General features: G+C 47.1%; 1 protein-coding gene across 1 annotated transcript in view; it reads right to left on the bottom strand.

Moving 5' to 3' along the window:
• The window catches only part of ZSWIM5 (zinc finger SWIM-type containing 5), a 97,519-nt gene that overhangs the window by 52,499 nt on the left and 27,979 nt on the right, over positions 1-17,041 (bottom strand). The gene's annotated exons all lie outside the window — the stretch shown is intronic.

The following is a 17,041-nucleotide window of genomic DNA, read 5'->3' as shown; positions in this document are numbered from 1 at the left end:
TATACTTAGTCCAGCCAAAGACTTGCTGATCTTAATCAAGTTTCTCAAAGCAATGGCCATAATTTCTACACAAAACCATTTTTATTGTCCTTTTTTTTTTTAAAGCTCTTCTTATCAGTCCCTACAAAGTCTCAATGGATCAGACTGGGGGTTTAAATCTAAATGTAGAAGAAGAAATTACTGGGGTTTATGGATGTTGGATCTAGTAATTGTTGATAAATATCTTCCTCTGATGGCATTTGGAGGATTTAAATAACAACGAAGTGTTAAATCAAATCCCAGATAAACAAGTTTTGGCAAAAACTTAAATATTGCAAGCAAGGTGGTTTTGGACACTTTTCTTGGGAAAAAACTGCCAAAAAAATTTTGTTCCAAATTCTACCACCATGTCCACGTCTTGATTTTTTCTAAGCAACCCTTCTCTGACCCCACCTCTGGTCTCCTTCTGCATTATTTATGGCATCTTTCTACAGCAAATGACTCTTCCAAACAGTAAGAGGCTTCTTTCAGAGGTTTTCAAAGCACCAGGCTTGGAGAGCAAGGCTGCTGTGCAAGTCCAGCTCACAAACTTTCAATTTTACTTTGAGTCCTGTGCTTAAAGCTTCTTTGGAAATGGCTCCTGGGCACATGTTCTCAATTAGAACAAAAAAGCAGGCCAGAGATTATATTTCCAAAGGATCACAAACAGTCACACCTGGAAACACTGTTTTTCCCCAAATCCCATTTAGTGCTTGTGGAATAGCAAACTTAACTGGGTGCTTGCCAAAGGTATGTAACTCAGTTTTTGTACTCGTTTAGAGCAGCTCAGCAATACTCCCTGGGACAGCAGCATCAAGGTGGGAATTTGCAATGGGGTCTGCATGGACACAACATCCATGTATCCTTGCACTGATCCCAGGCAGAGGGGCCTAGCGTTCCCCATCCCACACAGTGCCTCTGGCTGGAAGTGCCTCATCCCAGACAAACCCACCATTGTGCAGGATGCTCTGCAGTGCCAGCCCGGCAGGACATCAAGGACATTGAAAACTGATTTCTCCAGCCAGCCTGAGCTCCCGCCCCACTGATTAATGGTTCTCCGCCACAGAAGCTAATAGGATCCTCTTTGAAATCCAAATAACCAGCATTAGTGACCTCAGAGCCCTGTCTGCTAACTGGACGTACAGCCTGCCTTTAATTCTCCTTATTTTCCACTGCATCTTCCCTAGCAAAGCTTCCTTTCCCACAATTTTCTTTCCAAGCCTCTACACCCCTGTTCAGCTGAGTTCTGCTCCCTACCTGGCACCCTAGTTACACCCCTGTGTATGGCTGCATAGCAGCATCAGCCTGACCCAACACATCCTCCCCCTGACCCCCTACCCTAGGGAAGGGTCCAGGTTAGCTGCTGCAGCCCCACAGCGTGTCTGTACCCACACAGAGCCCAGGCAGCAGCAAACAGCTATCAAGTGTATCCCAGGGCTGGTTCTCAGCAGCCAGCAATTTAAAGGTAAAATTTACCAGGCTTCCCTGCCATTCCCACACCTAGCTCAGCAAAAGCCTGTCTGTAAGGGACTAACATTTAGGCTACCAGCTCTGACTACAGTAAATCTCCTTCATTCCTCTTCTTTTTTTTTTTTTTTTTAATCCATAACCACCAGCTTTAAAGCTTTAAATCAATATCCCCTCTTGCGATCTGCATTCAGCAAGGAATTATTCACATTGAGAGCTTTAAAAATTAAGCTAAACCCTGCAGGGCCCAGGCCAAACTTGTATCACAGCAAAGCTTTAAACACTGGATCAGGGACACAGCATGAGCCATGTCCTGGTCTTAGATGCAAACTAAATGTAGAAAACAAAGCCGCCGTCACTGTGTTAAAAGGAAAAACCATAAATGGTCCTCGCTGTGGCTTCTCCCAGGGACACAAGGGACAAGGACTCTCCTTCCACGAAGAGGGGTCAGCCCATTCCAACCAAACACCTCGCAGAGGAAAGAAACTAATTGTCCCTGCAAAGGAAAGAGACTTATTGTCACTGTTTGAAAGCGAAAATGGCAGCTGATCTGTCCACCCGTCTGTAATGCTGACCAGAGGGAGGTCTTTGAGGGATGATGTGAGGACAAAGAGGGCAGTGCCATGTGCTCCCTCCATAGTGGTACCCACATCCACGGGAACAGCAGGTCCTCAGCACTGCTCACCCACTGCTGCACACAGCCAGACACAGCTGGCCACAGGCTGGGCAGAAGTGCCACACGCCAAGCTGAGTGTCTGCAGCATTCCTGGAGGTGCCAGTTTTAAGGTGCAGTTGAAGAAGAGGTGGGGAAATAAAAAACTCACAATCTAAATTAGATCCTGTTTGTGCCCCAGAGAACCACAAAGGCAGGAAAAGATGGAAGAAAGAGCAAAGACTCTCAGTCTTCTCAATAAGAGAAGCTTCCATCTTTAATTTGAGGAGGGATCTGACCTGCTCAATGACAGGACTAGATATTATGGGGAAGAAACCCTATACCCCCTCTCTTCTCCCACCACTAGGACAAGGGGCTGCAAGCACATCCCTCTGCACAAAGGCACCTCAATCCCACCTGATGCTGTGATGGTGGCAGAGGCAGAGGGTTGGGTATAACCAGTCCAGGAAACAGCTGGAATTCCACCACCCCCACAGTGGGGTCTAAGTGAGCACTGAAATCTTTCCATCTTCCCTGCTTGAGGGATGGCATGAAGGAGTCCATCCAGACTGTGCAGAGAGAGCATCCTTGATCCCACAGTCACTGGCCTAATGTAAGAACCAACAAGGACTGGCAAGGGTCAAGGAGCTGGAACAAGGCTAAGACATGGGTACAAAACAATGCAAATCAGGAGACTCTCCTGGCCCCAAACATCATCATGGTCCTCCCACACATTGACCTTTTAGAGGTATGAACTGCACAGGGGACTTAAGGCTTGAATCCACCCCAAGGCAGAGATTATGCCTCATGTTCAGCTCTTCAGATGCCCACACACAGCCACTTCTCCAGCTCTCAATCACAGGGGTGACTGCCCAGGCCTTAATATTTGTAAAGTCCTTAGGAAATCCTTGGAAGGAAAGAGTAGAGTATTATTATGAAATAATAGCTTTTTATTCTGCTCCATCTGAAAGCTGCAGCTCTTTGTTCGGCCCCACACTGTCTAAGCCAAGGGTTAAGACTTGACTGGCTGGGCTGTGAGAAGCCATCCTCCACGGTGGGGGAGAGGCAGACTTCTGAGGGTCTCAAGAACAAGGTGTCTTTGCAACCTATTCGGACTCCAATAAGCAGCTTTAGATGTAACAATAGGGGGCTGAAAACCCAAATGCTCCAAAACCTGCAAACAATCAGGACTGTTTTAAGCATCCACAACTGATATTTCTAACACCACCTGAAATGAGTATTTTCCTTTCTGTTTCAAAGCCTTATTTTCCAATCAGATTATGTGCAGGATAAATACCCATATACGGTGACAGCAGGCACTGCACAAGAAAATTGGGGATAATGGTAAATGCAAAGATTTACAGATACTTATCTCGGCATCTGCAAGAAATATTAGCTTTGAACCTGGTGTTCAAACACAGTGTCAATCACTAGAACCTAGAGAAAGTGCAAACTTGCTTAGCTGAACTCAGCCCTAAAATAAATTCAATTAATAAAATATAACTAGGTTTTTAGAGCCTATCTCTCGAATGGGAAGCAGCAGCCACGTGCATGAAATGCCAGGCTGGTCCAGGTTGACAAAGCACAGTAAAATATGAGAAAGTAATGACCCTGGACACATTGGGAGAGCTCTTCTCTGAGGTCAAGGACACCCAACCATGAGGGACCCAATAATAAGGGAGGAGACTTGGTCATCACCTGCAGACAGAGCAGGCACAGACACACTCTGGCTGCCATGGAGCACATCAGTGCCACTCAGCCAGGCTGTAGGAACAGCCCCACAAGCACCCCAAGCTCACTGCAGTCACAGAACAGCATCCACATGTTGAAGACATGTTGTAACCCCCTGCCTTGGGGACTACAAAGGCTCAGTGGTTTCTGCTGTCACCATTCCTTCCATACTGCCCACCCAGGAAGGGGACTCCAAGCTCACGCTGCTGCCAACACTCCCTGACCAGCACCATCCAGGACAACGCTCCTACACACAGAATTGCCAACCAGCAGCTGTTAAATGCCCACACAGGTCCTACACATTCCCACATAAATAATCTATGTAGCAAGCCAAAGAGACCTCTGCAACACACTTGCCCTGACACTGACCTACAAGGAAGGATGTGCAATAAGGTGCTGAAACTTTAATGAATCACCCTGAAAAACAATGTTACAGTCACCAGCTTAAAAATACAACAAAATCACAAGCAGTTTCAGTGCAGATGAAAGATGAAGGAGGAGGATGCCTCTTCAACAACCCAGATCTACTTACCTCTAAAGGTCCAACACATACTGGTATTTCTGAAGATGTGGCTGGACCTCCCCCCATCTGGCCAGCCATGCTCTGAAAGCACAGGATCCACTCTCTGCTCATCAGCTCCTTCCCCTGCACTTGCTTTCAGCACTGAACATTGTTCACGCCCCCAAAGTTAGCCAGACACGCAACTGATCCTCCAGATAAACAGCCCGACATCTAACAGCGCTTCTTGGGCTACAGCCACAGACCATCAACAGAAAAAGCAAAGCTGTGATCTGAAATCTTATCTGGTCGCTGCAGAAACGCGGTAGAGAAGGTCAGCTTTCCATCATTCAGCAAAGACGTTCAGTGCCAGCACATAAACACTAAAAAATATCACTGTTGAGTTAAGACAACTTTGGGGTTTCTGCTTTGCAGCCAAGTATCACTCAGAGGCCATTAAACAGATTTTTTAGCCATCAGTGGAACATTAGAAATTCCATGAATTTGAAGTTTATTAATTCCACAATACAGTTTATACTTTTTTCAGGATTTATACTCCTTGGCTTCACTCTTTCAGCTATAAATAAAACCATTTGCTAAGTTGGCTGATACATCGCAGCCCATGACTGGCACATTTATGCAAGTTGGCTGAAAAACAAGATGGTTCAAGGAATCGCCAGAAACACTAAATCCAGTTCTTTCAAATCTATTTTGAAACATCTAATAAATCTGCAGGGATCACTTGATACACAGAACTGGCTAAACTCGAGTAGTAGCACAGCATCCCTGATGTTTACGGAGTGGCTGATGTGCATTTTACAGCCTTCTCTCTCAAGTCCTTCACAGCCCATCGCAAAATATTCATGTCTTTGGATAGTCTTCAGAAGGAAAACTAGGAGAAAGAAATGGCAAAAGAGATCCAGCAGACCAGACATATAGGATCCCCCATCCCTTTCCTCAAGAAGATGAAAATGGAAAGGAGACCTACATCCATGGGTTCCCATCTTGGGGGGGATGCATCTGGCAGGGACAGGTTCAGGGGTCTTTGCACCACAGGTATCCCAAGCAAGAGGTCGGTGAAGACAGAGTATTTACAGGATCAGCACAAGGAAAAGGTGGATCTGGTCCATCAAAAACCTCCGGCAAAAAAGTGAGCCTCCACAGCTACTCCCTGAGTCAAAGGGAGTTGGAGAGCTCAAAGCCTTGTGAAGCTGGGCCAGTGGTGGCTCTGCAGTTTTGAGGATAGATGGAAATCCTGAAATCTGCCCAAGTTTCAGAGCTCCCTGGTTAGCAAGAGACAAACGATGAAAGACCTGATCATAGGAGAAAAAAATAAAGATATCCAACACAAAATTTTTATCATAGCACTTGTAACCTGTGCTCTGTAAACTACTTGTAAACAGAAAGAGACTCTGGCCTCAGGATACATCAACAGATCTTACCTCAGAGCACCAAGGGGCTGACAGCAGTTTTGCTCCTCCAGTAAGACAAGCAAGCCAAAGGAGAAGGCACAAAAGTAATTTCATAGGGAGAGGGCTGAGTAGGAAACCCTGAGCCAGAGGTGGGGCCTGAATATTCAACAGAAGCTTTTGCATGCTTACTTCCTGAGCAAAACCAAAACCCTTGGCAAAGCTGCTCAGACAGGTGATGATCAGCACTGCAAAAGCGAGGCAGGCCCTCCAGGAACAGACTCAAGGTGTGTGGTGCCTCCAGCCATGAGAGAGCAACTTGAGCCCTGGGGAAACTGCAAAAATTTTTAGGCAAATAGAGATGTGATAAAATAAATTGGAACACTAATAGACGAGAGGAAAGGTCCAGGGCTTCCCTCCCTGCCGGCCCTGCTCCAGGCAGGAGTTGATTTTCTCTCAGCCACCAAAGCCATACTTCTACGTGTTGGTTTGAGACACTCCAGCCTCCAAAACTGACAGCTTGGGTACACTCCCCAATAGCTGCATGTTGGGTTTTCCTTACCTGAAAGCATCTTTATTGCTTGAAAGTCCCTCCTCTCACTTTGTATCTCTCCAACAGCAGCAAGAGATAGTTGCTAGCAGCTGTGTTTCATCCATGGAAATACCAACCATTCTGGAGCATGCAACACTTGATAAACATGAAACCCAGTGGGATGCTTTTATCCCTGTGCTCTGTCTGACTGACAGGTGACAAGACTACAGCCCCCAACAGACACTGCAGTGTAACTCACCTCCCTGCCACCCCCAGCCCTTCCTGGAGAACACTGCTGACCAGCACCACTGCGGCACCCAAGGCACAAACCTACCCCAGAGATTTCCCCGCCTCTGCTTCCCTTGCTGGGAGCCAGAAAGAAAATCATTCATCATTCCCTGCTCCTCCCTGGTGCAAGTGCTCAGAAATTGCTGAGTCTGACCTTACTTATCGCTGGATGTAGTGCAGTTCTGTTTTCTAATCCCCTACATCTGCATTTTGTACAGCCCTTTCTAAGGCTCTTCACATTTGCTTCACAGTTTATCGCCCTGCTCAAGCAAGATGACGCATCTTTAAACTTTCCACTCAAAAGAAGCGCTGAGGAATGAGACCATTCAAAACCAAAGAAGCTGCCTCAGAAAACAGTCCCCACAGAAAACGGCCAGCAGGAGGGTTTTTTTAAAGTCATAAACTTAATGAGACAAGGGATTATCTTTTCTGTCGGAAAGACTCCTTGTTCCTGGTATCATAACAAAATACTGAACCATTTGAGGGCTTTTCTTCTTAGTTTTGCTCAAAAATTAGGACAATAACAACCGAACTCAGAGAGAAAAAAAAAAATTGTTTCCCTGTGTGGAGACAGAGAAAGGCTTCCCAGCGCAGATTTAAGGAACAGCCCCTTCTCTCTCCCAATTCAACAAGTCCTTGCAACTTAGATGACCCTAAAGCAATATAGATCCTACAGGTCTAACTTGAAGTTCCTTCAGTGATACATCCTGGAAGTCAGAAAAGGTTTACCATGATCTCTACAAGTTCAAATACACTTCAGAAATTTTAGGTCCCTGTATGCAAACGAGAAGATCAGTCCACTCTGGCAAAGTTGTTAGTGCTGGAACAGCTGAAGAGGAGCCAGGCAACACACAACCCAGAGAGAACAAGACCTAAACAGAGAGATGATGCTGCTGCCGCCTTGCAGCCCATGGGGTTGACCTTTACATTCTTCCCCCTTACACAAACCTCAGCTTCACACCCGCCCATGGTCTCTGGGGACCCCCATCTCACAGGAGAAAGCATCAGCTCAGTTTATCTGGGCTTTGGGGTCTGCAGGGTCTGGCCAGCACACGTACAACAATCCAAGCAACAAGGACACCATCAACAGACAGGGAATCTTTTCATCCCAAGTCTTCAAACCACCAGCCTGCTCCTCCTCTTTGCCCTCAACGCCGCAGGGAGCCTCTGATCCCAACCAGCTCCCTGAACACAGCCCCCAGCGCCTCGCAGTTCAATACGGGGGCTCTCTGTGGGGGTCTGGGCTGCGTTTCAAAGACAAAACATTGCCAGAACAGGAAAACCCTGGATAAAAACCAAATGGGCAGCTCTGCTGCTCTACATCAGGTCTGCAGGAAGCCAAGGATGCCTACAAACACCCAACAGACACAGTCCTCCAGCAGGGGTGCTAAGCCAGGAACCACATGGTACCATGGCCCCAAAGAGCACACGCTGCCTCCCACATTGAAACCTTGAAGGGTTATTTGTACATGAAATCATGTTGAATCGGAGCAGCCAAAGAAAATGTTGTGACTCCAATGAGAAGCTTATACACAATCCCCACTCACAATGGAGATGACTTGACCAGATGACTCTCCGTCAAGAGCAGCACCAGGCCAAGCAATGGCCGCAGCACTGGTGGGGCAGTATCTTTCATGGGAGGGTTTAGGCAGAACAGAAAGAAGACGGGAAAGCCAAGTTTGACTTGGCCCAGCAGCAGGCAGAAGGACCGGGGATGATGCCCTGGCCCAACACACAACCTTGCTGGGAGCAGAACCCAATGCCTTGCTCTGCCATGACTGGTCTTGTAGAGCTGGTGCTATCAGATCAAATCCCTGTGCCCTCAGCTGAGCCCTGGGAAAATCTTGGGAATATCTGTCATCCCTTTGAGCTTGGCTTATCATCTGGAGAAGGCAGGACCCTCCACGGTGCAGGCAGATGCTACAGTCACAGCAATTTCAGAAGAAATCTTCTGACACTACATGTGCAACCATTTTTCTGCAGTCTGCCCCAGTGATGTTCCCACATTGAGCAAAAAACAACCCAAACACTCCCCTTAATTAGGTTAAGCTAGCTGTTTTTACTGTAAGGTTCAAGCTAGACTGATTATCTGTGTACCCATTGCATTGGCAGGGCTGGCTGCCTCAGATTTGAATTCCTCTTTTTTAGATCCAAAGAAAGAAAAAAAAAGAAAAAGACATCTAAAAAAGAAAAAAGAAGCTTTTGGTCCCTTTTCAGGTGATTTCTCACTCTCACCTGGGTTTGACACACAGATGCACAGCACCTGGGCTGACGGAGAACCTGTTCGCACCAGAAAAACGGTCCGAGCCCCACGGTCCAGCACATGTCCTTCCCTGGGCGATCCCCACGCAGCACTGCAAGTTACTACAGACGGCTTTACCAACGATAACCAAACACGACACGCAGTCACCTCAAGTTCACTTGCAGCCCAGCTGTCCTGGAGAAGGGACAACCCATCCCATCACTGGGCTAAGGCACAATCAAATATTTAAATGAATGTTTCTGCTTTAGGTCAGCTACGCCTTCCTCCTGCTGCCGGCTACCAAGTGGCAGAGTGATCTCCTTGCATTGCCGTGACAACCTGAGGATGGGTTACAGCCATGGCTGGGCTGCTGAATGGCAGCGCTGGGTACTTGACATGTTACAATGGGATACGTTTGCCTTTTTTCAGAAACGAGAGGCTGACATTGTGAAGCAGTTAAAGCCAGACATCCAAGCGAGCCCATCACCATACACGGGCTCAAAAGGCTTTGTCTGCCCTTCTAAGAGAAATTTCATAATATGTGAGGGTGAGCAGTCAGCAAAAGGCTTGGATAGCTCGACTTATAATCATCCCCGGCTTCCTCACAACGGCCCTGAATACATCTTTGATTGGTTATGTATGAGAGGAGCCATCCCCAGCGTGGTGCCAGACATGTGCGACACAGACCTGGGTCGGACTCCTGAGCAGGAAGAAGAATTCTGTTCAGCAGCAATGATTAAAGGGGGGAAAATTAATAATAATAATAACAATAACAATAATAATAATAATAATAATAACAACATGTTATTAATACTAATTTGGACTTATTATTGAAAAATGTGGCAATTATTTAATCCCGAATGGTTTCACGCTATTATTGGTTCAATTGTGGTCCCCCCTCCGCAGGCAAGGTGAAGAGCCAATTCCCAGGCTACGGCTCTTGCTCCTGAGAGGGGCATTTCCACACAGTCCTCTGCTTGTCAGTCCAAAGGGAAGGGCCACCCATCCCTAAGAGCGCCCAGACACCTCCGGCATCCCCCCAGGACCCCAGTCCCAGCCCCTAGGAGGGGAGGGGCGTGGATCCGGTGCTCATCCATCGTGCAAGTGACTTTCCTGTTGTTACAGGCGAACAAAAGCCGAACGGCGCAGTGGGCCCTGAGAAGGGTGCCTTCCCTTTAATAAACGTGATTTCAATCCCAGTGAATATTCATACAATTACCCTAGCTCTAATTTGTATAAAATGACAGCCTGCAAACCAGGGATGATTGAAGAGGACCAAAATCATTTTGTTTGATTACAATCTCTCCTCCCTTCTCCCCCCCTCCCACCTTCATTATCTTTTATGTCTATTTAAACTCCGGACACTGCATATTCATCTCAATTCTCCCTCCATCTCTCCTTCTGTTTGTGGGTTGCTGCTGCTTTTATTTTTTCTCCCCCCTCCCATCTCTCTCTCCTTTCATTGTAATTTTCTTCTTGCTTCTGTTGTGCATTCAGGGATTTGAGGAGGTTTTCAGGGGGAGTGGGGGTGGACTTCATTTTATAGAAAAAAAAAATACTGTGTTGTCTGGATAGAAAATTACATTTGCATGCTCAAGGGGCCTGAGGGCTTCTCTGTGGGCTTGGCAGAGATCCTACCTCGGGGGGGGAGGGAGGTGGAAGATGCTGATTTGATTTCCTCCTCTTCCCACCCCTTCCCCCTTTCCTTTCCATATTATAAATGTCTGCCTGATTTTTCTTTTCTTTTTCTGCATGTGCAAACCACTTGAAGAACAATGGCACAGATTAGAGGCCTTCCTTAGGGCTGTTTATGAATGCAGTTGTGGAGTTCAGCAAAGCAGAAACATTACATACAGTAATTGGACATTTAATTACTAATGAAGCTAGCAACTGAATTTTTTTTTCCAAGGGTCTGAAGCAATGTGACAGACCCTCCAACTGCAGGTTTAATTATGGCTGGAGATGGGCTTAATACTCCCCATCTTGCACTCTATTACCCTCTCAAAAGCCCTTCTGCCTTTTATTTGTAATTTTTATGCCCCTGCCCCATCCACGGGGAGAAACATCCTGATGCTCAGGCCATCAGACAGGATGATGCTTCTGCCACTGCTCTCAATTGCTGTGAAGCCAAAGAAGCCAGCCTTGGACAGGCTTCCTATGGAGTCAGCTCTCTTAAAAGAACGGAGGGAAGAGACCTATTTTGGTGGCCAAGAACACCCAGAATCAATCCCTCCTTGATTATGTCTCAGTTTTGGCCCAACCTAATTTTTGAGGTTTCACTCCCTCTTTTTAAGAAATCAAATACTCAGGTTGTTTGTCCCCACATGGGGACGTTCAGTTTCCTCCTAGAACTTAGCTTAAGTTTTTCTTTTCTTCCTCCCCCTCACCCAGCCACTGCCTCCTCCAAAGACCATGGGACAACTGGAAATGAAGTCCCCACGTGGCAGAGGAACCAGAGCAGGCTCAAAGCAGTGTGAAAGCAAAGAGCAAAGGTTTGTCTCCAGAAAGTTTTGCTCCTGTAGGGCTATAATCAGACATCAGTACAACATTGGGCTGGTTTCCTCAGGGAGAGGTGAGCAGGTGGGGGGGGAGGGGGGACATTAGGTACCTGAGGTCTCAGTCCCACCACTGGCAGCACATCACAGAGAACCTCAAAATGACAAGCCAATCTGCACTGGATCACAGCTTTCACCTCTATCTTGTCTCTGACAGGGGCTGACAACCCCCAGAGAGAGTTTCTCCCTCGCTTCTGGCAAGCAACAGCTTCAGAACTTCCTGAGCTGGAAGCTGCATCTGGACCATCTGGTTTAACACTACTGAAATGGGGCTGGAATAGGGCTAACAAGCATCTTTGGAGCTTTTTCATCTCAGTCTGCCTCCCTGAGTTTCATTCATTGCAGCTCCAATTTCCTTCTTGAGGTGAAAGGAGACAAAGTGCCAAGGCAATCCCACCTCCTCATGCAGAGTGCTAAGCTCCAGGGAACTGAACCTCCAGCTTCTGTTGATCAAAAAACCTTCTAATTGATTACAGATGAATGCTGTACAGCAAAACTGTTGGATTTTAAGAGCACAGAGAGCACTTTTGTAAAATGTCATATGCATATTGGGATTCTTCTTTCCTGGTTTTAATGACAAAGTGCAAATTTGGGGGTTGGGGGGGAGAAAAGACAGGAGAAAGAGTAACAGATGTGAGGAGATGAAAAATGTTCCTAAAGAACAAATCACCCATTTCTTCCTCCAGATCTCTCAGCACATCATATGCAAGATTGTACACTCTCAAGATTTGTTCACACTAATTCTCACGTGTGTTACAGAGTAAATGACCAGTATCAGTCAGGACCCATGGATTCAACTGGCCTGCACATTTTTACACAGCAGAGACACCTCCTCTGGTCTCAGGAAGGACTCGTATCTATGAGAATGTTGTGCCAATTGAGCTAAATCCACTACAAAATGGAGCAGTTGGTATCCCACTCATACAGGTTATGGTGGAATTCACACACTATCACTGAGGGCCTAAACCAGCGGACAAGGCTCCTCTAATATCAACTGCGAGAAAATCATCTACATACCCCAAAGGACTGGTCCGGGCAGCACCAGTGTCTCCAGTGACTATCAGAGATCTTGGAGGACTATACTAACAAAGACACACAACTTTTAGACAGCAGACAGCAGGCAGGAGTCCCTCTCAAACAGCATGTGCTTGGGTAATAGATGCAATTTTCCCCCTGGATTTACCTTCCAAATGTGGGAATCAGCCAGTAAGCACATCAAAAGTTCACTGGCACCAGTGAGAGGCCCTGCTGCTCTGCTGCTGACTTGGATCCTAGACAACTTGCCCCTAGCTGTTTTAGGAGCAGATATCATACTCCTTGGATTAGAAGTGAGTCTGCACCAAGTCTCTTCCAAAACTTTGCCCAGTTCCTCAGCTTTGACTGAATTCAGGACTTCTGCTGCTGCATTAACAGTTGGGCAGAAAGTCTCTGGGGATACAGGAATCTGGCTGCCGCTCACCTTCCTTGCACAGGGAAGCAGTTTAGAGGAAGACTGTTTCCAAGAACTATTTCCATGTCCTTTGACATGATTTTCAGCCTGTCCTCCACAGAGAGACACAGCTGAAGGACTCAGTCACTGCTTTAGTAAGTCTTTTCAGGTCCTTTTTCAAATCAGGCTAAACAATAGGGGTCCACCACAAAGTTGGGCAGTACGGGACATGGGAGGATCCCATCCATGGGGTCATGGGAGGATTCCCCATCCCTGGGAGTATCAAAGGCCAGGCTGGATGGGACTTTGAGCAGCCTGGTCTAGTGGAAGGTGTCCCTACCCACGGCAGGGGGGTTGGAACAAGACGATCTTTAACATCCCTTCCAACCGAAACCATTCTATGATTCAGAAAGGACAAACAGCCCGTACAAGCCAACATCTCCAGCCAAATCCTGCTATTGAAAACTGGATGCAGTCAAGCAGAGAGATTTAGTGGCCTGGGCTCTGCCCTCACCTCCTGACAGCTACTTCAGCAGGTGGTGAGTACCTCATGTTTCAAAGGAATGCCAGATTTCACCCAGGGGCATCTCCAGGAACACTTCCAGCTAACTAGCAGCAGCCCCTGCCCTTTGGGAGCTCACAGTTGCCAATTCAGTGCTACAGAAACGTGGTGGCCAGACTCATCTGCTTTCCTGCGTGTCAGAATTACACGAACCATTGACTCATCTCACTGCTTCCACCTTCTCAGAGACCTTGTGGCACCATGAACACCTGCTCAGGGTCACCAGGACTCAAACTTCCAATCACACTCATCAACTTCTATCAACATCAGCTGTATTTTAAACTGTTTTGAAGCAATAGTGGTGAATGTAAAACACAACCTAAATATAGATTATATGACAGAACGTAGCCCTGGTGTGAGCTGCCTTTGACCAGCACAGCTCCATGCACCCCCCACCATAGGGAATCACACTTTGCCCAAGTGACTTGCAACTGCTGCTGTCCATCTGAGTGCCCTTAAAAGAGATCTGCTTTACAGAAAAGGATGAACACCCTCCTGCTGAAGTCTGGGCCTCTTCAAGATGTCTCAAGTCAGACGTTCAACACTTAATTGCTTTTGAAGACCAAAGAGCGTCTCTTCATTCTCCTCCCATGTGTTTATCTTCTGCAGAAGTCAGCTGCTGAGTTTGCAGGAGAAAGATCAAATACCAACTAAAAGAAGTTTTAAGATGCACACCCACTGCCATTAATCATATTTGTTATATCTTTCTTCCCTCATTGCCTTAAAAATGCTTATTTCCAGACCCTGGCCAGCCTACTCCCTAGAAATACAAGCATGGTGCCCATCAGAGAAACAGCTTCTGTGGCTAGAACATGCTGCCAGGTGTGAGAAAGTATTTCCTTACTCAACACATCCACTGATGCTGGGCAAAGGTGCCAGCAGGAAACCAGGAGGACAAGGAGGGTCGATCTTGTCCAAAGTAGCTCCAACGCTGGAAGGGAAAGGAGTGTGAGAGCCTCCTCTAGCCCTTGGGAAGTATCTGTGGGAGGAAGCTGGCTCCTCTGGCAATGCCGGTGCTCCTTTGGAGACCTGGTCCTGGAGCCTGAGCTCACACTGCAAGAACTTGTTGAGATTTTGGGATCATTCATGTCCGGAGGCAGCTGCGTTTAGACAGAGCTTCCCCGCTTTAAAGGACAACAGACCCTTTAAGCCACTTCCAAAAGGACACATCTGCCCAACAGTTGTCTTTTTACCAGCTGTCCCATGGTCCAAAAAATCCATCACCTTCCCACACATTGCCATACACCACACATAGACTGAGACGTCCCAAACACCCTCCAGATCCTGCCATAAAACTAGTGCATCAAAACCTGTTCACATCAGAGTCAAGATCAGAGGGGAGCCTGATCTCCTCCAGCTCTTCCACCATGCCCAAACTGGCCTCCCAGTACTCACTTGCTCCCAGGGATTTTCAAGCTATAACTCATCTTTGCTCCCAGTTCAGGGTGCCAGGCAAGGCCGGGGTGGCAGCCCAAGGCTCACACACAATGAAGGAGAGCAGAAAAGCAGAGCTCGGAAACCCATGCCAAGGACGTTTGCTCCCCAGCAAGACCAGAAACATCAAGCCAGCACCACAGCATTGCTCAACATAATCTGGATGGAGACAGGGGGCCCCTGTCTGTTACTCACCATCAGGATGGGGGTAAACAACACAGCAGGCCCCCAGGATCCTGGCTCCTCATGGAGAACGTGGCACTCAGACTCCCATCCCAAACCACTCCTGCTTTGAACCCTGGCAAAATCCAGTCAAAAACATTTGCCCCTCCCCGAGAGCCCACTGTCATGCTGGACAAGGACACTGCTCTCGAGCTGGACTCCCTTTCAGCATCTCTAACTTGATACAGCTGTTCACTTCAACTGCTAAAAGCCAGCGTAAGCTGATTTTGCAGAGAGCCTGTCTATGTAAACTGCGCTGCTCCTCCAACATAAATAGTATGATCCTGGCTTATAATTTCAGCAACTTGATGTTTTCTTGGCCAAGAGTGAGTCCAAGGAACTGGAGATGGAAACAGCTTCAGAGAGTGTGGCCAACCGCACAAGACAGTCTGAAAAGGTCCCAAAGAGGACCTTGCTCACAGCCACGTGGCTGAACTAACACCCCATCACTGCAGCTCACACCCACATGCCCCACAGGCAGGTGAGTGCTTTGAACTGAGACGCTGCACCCCACAATGTGTTCCTACGAGCCATGGGGTATCAAGGGAGACACACAGCAAAGCTGGCAGAGAATCAAACCAAATGCAAAAACCACTTAGGAGTCAAAAATATCCCAAATCTAATCCTGTTCCTTGGAAAACCAGGTCCTGAAGTCTGGATTTTTAGGATAAAATATTCTTCCTGCTACAACACCTGGGAAAGAGAGATGAGAGAGGTCTACAGCCTCCATTACTACCACCCTATTTCCTCTTCCTCCTGTCTTAGTCCCAAGCAGCCAGGATAGCTTGGTGACAGCCAGTGGTGGTCCTGACCTCACCTGGATGAAGCTCAAGATGCTGCAAGCTCTATTTACACAGAACCCATGTCACACATGGCATGTGCTGAAGGACACACGGACCTGCACGCCCTCAAAACCACGTCAAGGCTCTGCCATGCTGTGTGCATGAAGTCTTTTACGTCTGTATACAGTCACACACTGTATGTAAAGTAGTCTTAACATCCATGTAGCATCCTACTGAAGTAATGCTTCTTCTTTGTTCCCTGGTGCAGCAAGCATCCTTTGAGCTAAGAAGATTTCAAAGCTCTCCACTCCTCACTGCAGCCAGAGATAAATACATTAGGATGCAAGGAATTAATAACTTAAGACAACAATTCTGAGTTTAATAGAAAATGTTCCTCCCACCCTTCTCTCTGAAGAGGAGGATGGCTGTTAAACCTGTGCAGAACTTGCATTAATTCACCAACTGTTTCCATGGCAGAAATGGGTGATGCAGTGAAGTCGGTGACTTCATTTCCTGAGGACATCAGATCTTGCTCTATGCTAAAAATAGAGATTTGTATTTTAGGTTTGCAAAGGGATGCTGATTTTTAAGCTTCCTTGGAAATGTCTGTGAAGGCACATACCTGAGCAGGAACCAGGAGAGCAAACCCTGTGATGGATTGGCAGGTTAGTCCCCACCCTGGCATAAGTATCTAGCATGATTGGCTGCTTGGAGACAGCAAGACCAAAGTAGTTTGTGAGGAAAACCATCTCCTTGCTTCCTTCATTGCCCATCAGAAAAATATGATGCCCACATTGGCTGCTCATGGTTTGATACCAAAAAGCAAGGAGATGCTCATGCAGCTCAGAGAGGAGATGGGCCGAAGTCTCAGGAGATTAATCTGCCAGACATGGAAAGTAACTGTCAGCATGAGGCTGAGGAGACGACACAGACGTTAAACACAAGCAAGAAATCCACGGTGTTATTTCCTGGGCAGTCAGCAGTGAGATGGTGGAGCCATTTCACACACCTGAGAGATTTTCAGCAGCCTGCTGACACTCACCTCCCTCCCCTCCCCTCCCAACTGCGCAATTTGTTGTCATAGTTAATTACAAAGAGAGATCAACATCGACCTGCAGAAATCCGGCAGCACCTCAGCTATTTTTGGAACAAAAAGCACAAGACAGAAGGTGATCTCCTTTGATGAGTAGAGGATATACCCAAAATAAATCTTTTATGT

Source organism: Corvus cornix, chromosome 8, assembly GCF_000738735.6.
Source record: "Corvus cornix cornix isolate S_Up_H32 chromosome 8, ASM73873v5, whole genome shotgun sequence".
Taxonomy (NCBI): domain Eukaryota; kingdom Metazoa; phylum Chordata; class Aves; order Passeriformes; family Corvidae; genus Corvus; species Corvus cornix.
This window is presented reverse-complemented; position numbering and strand designations above follow the sequence as displayed.